General features: G+C 58.9%; 1 long non-coding RNA gene across 1 annotated transcript; it reads right to left on the reverse strand.

Moving 5' to 3' along the window:
- Window positions 1–918: 918 nt before the first annotated feature.
- On the reverse strand, window positions 919–2,762 carry LOC309843764. The gene is made up of 2 exons (XR_014300328.1): window positions 2,501–2,762; window positions 919–1,531 (listed from the first exon to the last, which is right to left on the reverse strand). It is a non-coding gene; the product is annotated as an uncharacterized lncRNA (long non-coding RNA).
- Between the last annotated feature and the right edge of the window lie 2,839 nt (window positions 2,763–5,601).

A 5,601-nucleotide genomic window follows, 5' to 3' on the forward strand; every position in this document is an offset into this window, starting at 1 on the left:
GCCTGGGAGGCTGCCAGTGTGGGCTCCCCCAATGACAGCCTTCGATAACCAGGCCTCTGCCTCACTCCTCAGGAATGCAACTCGGCCTGTGCAGCCCCGGCCTTGCTGCTGGGCCAGCATTATGGGACCCTCCGGGCCAGGCCTCTCCTCCCGTCTCCCCCTCTGGCCCTGGGGCTGGGCTGGGGTGCCGCTCTTGCACACATGTCCGAGCATGGGCTTCTGGACTGTGGGGAGCAGCTTCCATGGGACATGGCTCAGGGCCTGGCCCGTCTCCAGATGTCTGCTGGACAGGGCGGGCCGATGGCCTTGCAGTCACCGCTGCTGTCAGCCTGGAGCCTCAGGCCCAGAGTCATGCCCGTGACCATGAGGAGGGCCAGGGCAGAGCAGGGCCAACGGGGCCAAGCTGGCCAGAACACAGAAGCCCCCAGTTCAGGGGTAAGGAAAGCCTGGGGGGTCCTGCAGCAAGCCTGTCCCAGGGGCTGCGATGTTTGCAGCCTGGAGGCCTGGACTTGGCCTGGTCCGAGCCCTGTGTGGGCCCCACAGGCACTGAGAACCAAGAAGGGGGCATGGTGTGGGGGTGCCTGGCCTGGGGCCAGGCCAGGAAGCTTCCTGAAGCAGGTCTTTGCCACAAGGCCTTGGCCCTGGGGCTGAGAGAGGCTCTCAGAGGATGGCAGAACAGGACCAGCACTCCGGGATGCCCCCAGCTATGCTGGGCGCCCAGGCAGAGTGCGTGTGTGTGTGCATGAGTGTACATGAGTGTGTGAGTGTGAGAGTGTGTGCACAGCTGAGTGTGGTGGTGGTGAGGGTGGGGGACCTCGGCCATTGCCCCTTTCAGGAAGGCATGGGAGCTTAGCAAAAATAAACATGCAATTTCCCTCCATCCGAGTGTAAAGCCAGCACCAATCCACTCACACGTCCTTTAGTAAATCTCCTGGCTTTACAGATCGATTTTATTGTATTTCTCAAGCCATATGAGAGGCACTTACTATTCTGTTAAAACGTACGGGTATGTTCTATGAGTTCTTCTGTACATGTGATACATTTAACATGAAAAATGTGAATATGGGGGCTAGATTATCCTGTTCACAAGGATAGGGGAGAAGGTCGGACGTTTCTGGGGGGAGTAAAAGGTCCCTGCTTTCCCGGGCCCTGGACACACACCGCCTCCTCATTCTCCGGCTAGACGTGGGTGCTCCTTTCCTGGGCTGGGTGGGGAAACCCTCAGACCTACCTGGGCCTCTCTGCCTTCCCCCAGGCCTCTGTCCCTTGCTGCAGGGTGTCCCGCTGCAAGGTGAGACAGAAAATCCCACCAACCCAGGGCAGAGTGTGGATATGCAGGGGCTGCGGGGTGGGGGGTGAAGGAATCACTGGTGTCACCAAAGCAAAGGGAGGCTCATGACAGGAGGGATCAGCTGGTGCATGCCCCAAATGCCAGTCCTGTGCTGGTCAGAGGCCCCCCTGATGTTTGCTGGGCTTGGACCCCTGTCCCCGGGCACATGACTGCTGGGCTGGGAAGGCTTGGCTGAGGAACCTGGAGAGATGGGGGGAGAGAGAGAGAGACAGACAGCATGTGTGTGATGTGTGTGGCCTCAGAGGTCTGGCTGTGAAGGTGAAGTGGGTGCAGACCCCTGGGACTCAGGGGGCAGGAGACTGACACTGGCTGGGAGGACCCACTTTGAGGGGATGGGGTATCCATCCAAGAGGAGGTCTCAGTGTTCCTGGGGGGAGTTCAGAGCCAGGGGCAGCTCTGAGGGGCTGCTCCAGCCCTCCAGCCCTGCTGTCCCACCCCCGGGCTGGCCCTCCACCTCTGGATGAGTGAGCCCAGGACTTCAAAGGCCCGAGGAGGCTCCCAATGCACTCCCACGGCCTTGAGCACAGAGGTTCCTTGTTTCCCTGCACCAGGCCCTTCCTGCCCTCCTGCACATGGTAGTCAACAGGAAGTCTTTGGGGCTGCCAGACCAGGGGACCCCCAGCACCAACCACCCAGATCAGTCCCTGGCCTCACTCGGGTCCTGTGCCCTGCCCAGGACACCCTCAGGCTGCCTCTGGGCCAGAATTCATGGGAGTGACAGGCAGAGAAAGGAGGCCCTTCTAATTCTTGCAATGGCAGGGGCAGCAGTGGTTTCCAGAAGCTTCTACGAGACCATCTGCTAAAGAACCAGAGAAGTGGGGACCACCTTTGCCCAAAAACAGCTGACAGGTAGAGGCCAAGTCAGGACTGGAGGACCAGGCCACAGTGGGGCGGAGGTCAGCTCTCCAGACAGGTGTCATCAGGACTGGTCCCCATCCCAGGAAATACAGCCCCCCACCCTCCCACCCCGGGTCAAACTCACCCCTCCCGGCCCCCTTCCTTCATTGTCTTCAGCGTGTATCTTGGGCTTGACTGCTTCTCAGTAGCTCCTCCCAGCAGCTTTACCATCAGAACAGGAAACAAAATCCTCCTCTGTCCCCCCACCATGTCCCCAGCCCTCACCTGCCCCTCCTGGCCTGGTTTTCTCACCTGTGGCCATGCTGACTTCCTTGCTGTCCTTGAATGCTCCAAGCACAGTGTTGCCCCAGGGCCTTTGCACTTCTGCTTATCTGTCAGGAAGGCTGTCCCTGGCACATGCACACATACTTCACCTTCTCCTTTGTCTCTGTTAAAACGTTGTTCCTTCAGTCACACCCCACCCACAGGTAGCAGCGACTGAGAGCTTTGCTGTCTGTTCCCTGCATGTGCTGTGGGTCCCAGAAAACACTTGTTCGCCCCTGCTCAGCCTATCTACACAAGGGGCTGAGCCCTCTCCTCCAATTAGCCATGGCTGGACCTGGGAGTTGCAGTTCTGTGGGTTTGGCGACATCCCAAAGGGAGCTGTAGCCCTGGGAAGCAGGGCAGGCCATGCAGCTGTGTCCTGAGAGCTGAAGGACTCTGTGTATGGGGTGCAGTGGCCTGGGGATCCCCAGTGTCTGGGGGGGCTGCTGGCTCCCACAGAGGGTACGCAGAGCTGGCAGCCCTGGGAGGCTCAGAAGACTTTGTGGGGAAAGCATGTATCACAGTTAGAAATGACATGAAAATTCATCCCTCGCTTTTTAAATTTAGGCTTAACAAATCTCTCCTGAACCCACAGAGACCCCGACTGGAAAGGAAAAAGGTGGTTCTCTGTCTTGGGGGCAGGGTCACGTTCCCTCCCTAATGGTGGGCCCTACTCGGGGGCATTGTCCTCCTCTCCTTGGCTTTGGGGCCAGACTGGTTTACAGATGAGGACCCCAGGCCCAGCCCAAGGGTGAAGAAGGGCAGGCAGGGTGCGGTCTCAGTGCCCCTCCCCGCCCCCCTGACCCCAGGCACCAAGGGCCCTTTCTGGGACCTGGGGAGAGGTTCTGCTCTAGGAGGCCGGCCTCCGCTGCCGTGGGTGGCCCCACCGCTGTTCTTGGCCATCTCCTGAGGGCTGCTCTGAGGCCCAGCAGGTGTGGCTGGGCGGACAGCTGGGCTGCCAGGGATGCCTGTGGGGTGAAGTCAGCTGCCCGTCCCTGGCTGCTGGCCGCACCCGGGGCTATTTTGGGAGCTTAGAGCCCAGCCATGGTGCTCCTGTCCTCTAAGCTCCTGAAAGTCTGCTCAGGAGTGTGGACAGCAGCCCTCCTGTCATGCATCTGTCCCATCCACAGAGCAGCTGGTCTCCTGACATGTGGGATGGACTGCCTGACATGGGGGAGGCTGGCCTCATGCTGGGCCCCCCAGAGGGGAGAGGTTAGCCGGGTTATCAGGGGCCACATCCCGGGCCAGTGGCTGCTTGGAGCCCTGAGCCTATCCCCCCAGGATGTTGGAGCCCTGAGCCTATCCCCCCAGGATGTTCTAGAGCAAGGCCCACACCCTTCTGGCAGGGAGGGTCCCAGAGGGTCCCCCCCCCCCGTCTCTGTCCCTGGGGGAGGTGGGCAGGGTCAGGGAGGGCCTGCCACTCTGCAAAGCCAGTCCTGTCTCCTTTGCCTTGCTTTGTACATGCATGAGCCGAGAAGAGCTTGTTTATTCATCCCTTATCACATGGACCCAATCGCGATCAGACCCCTGTGTCCTGCCCTCGTCTGGGTGGAGCCACAAGGGAACACCGAAAGCAAGGGACCCTGGCTGACTCTGGCTAGGGTGAGGATGAGAGTCCTCAGGCAGGGCAATGAGGAGCCAGTTGGCTTGGGCCCACCCAAGTGGCCTTGGGGAGGATAGTGGGGACAGGCCTCTAACCCTGGGCATCACGGGCACACCTGCCTCACACCCATGGGCATCCCTGGGCCCACGCCACCTCCTCTGGGTTCCTGCTACAGCAGCCAACCACCCAGTTCCCAGGCAGGCAGAATTCTCCGGAGAGGGCAGAGGCCACCCTCTAGGCTGCTGGGGTGGGGGTCGTCTCCTTGGCATCTTCTGCTGGGATGAATACCCCAGCGCCCTTAGGGGGTGGTCCTGAGCCCAGGGAGGGCATAGTTGAGGGGCTCCCCGAGACTTCCTTTAGGGGTCAATGGTGCTCCAGGCAGAGTTGAGGAGCTGGGGACAAACCCAGGGGCCAGACCTTCATCTGGTGCCACAGCTTGCTTTATCATGGTACTGGGTCTACTACGCCCCGTGGGCCCCAGGTCCGTGGAGGAGTCCGAGTTGGGGCTGGGGACAGAAGTGCCTACTGACCATGCCTCCTCACTGCAGGTGAAGCCCCTCCTCCTGGCCCATACGCCAGCCTGGGTAGAGGCCAGGGCTGTGGGATCTTTTTGGTGATTTAACATCTGGATAATTTAATGTGTTTTCAGTTCTACCTCATTGCTTTCCCTCCTCCCACAGCATGCAGGCCATTCTTCTGCTTCTTGGAACGTGGGTGTGCACATATATGTGTGTGAATATCGGTGTCTGTGTGTACTACATGCATGAACACACATGAATGCTTTAGTGTGTATGTGTGTGCCTGTGTGTACACATCTGTATGTGTGTACACATGCTTGTGTGTGTGCATGCCTTTGTGTGCATGTGTGTGTGCATGTGTGCATGTCTGTGTGTGTGCATGCCTGTGCGCGTGTGTGTGCATGCTTATGTGTGTGCCTATGCATGCCTGTGTGCATGTGTGCATGTACACGCCTGTGTACATGGCAGTGCATGCCCTTGTGTGCATACCTGTGTGTGCACACCTGTGAGTGCATGTTTGTGCATAAATGTGTATGCGTGTGCATGTACACAGCTGTGTGCAGGTGTGTGCACAGCTGATCATGTGCATACCTATGCATGTACATGCCTGTGTGTGCATGTGCTTGCCTGTGTGCGCATGTACATGCCTATGTATGTGCATGTGCGTGTCTGTGTGTATGCCTGTGCATGTGCATGTCTGTGCCTGTGTGTGCACACCTGTGAGCACATACTTGTTTGTGCATGTGTGTGCATGTGCATGTGTGTCCATGTCTGTGTGCATGCCTATGTGTGTGCACATCTGTGCATGTATGCATGTGCATGCCTGTGTGCACACGTGTGTGTGTGTGCGCTGGGGGCAGTTTCTGGTCCTCTGCCCCTTCTTTCCTCTTAAAGATTTAGCTCCCCTGGGCTGGGCACACCTGGAACACGAGCAGCAATGGGCTTCCATTCCCCTCAGTGGCTCTGTC

Source organism: Mustela nivalis (assembly GCF_964662115.1).
Source record: "Mustela nivalis genome assembly, chromosome: 11".
NCBI lineage: Eukaryota > Metazoa > Chordata > Mammalia > Carnivora > Mustelidae > Mustela > Mustela nivalis.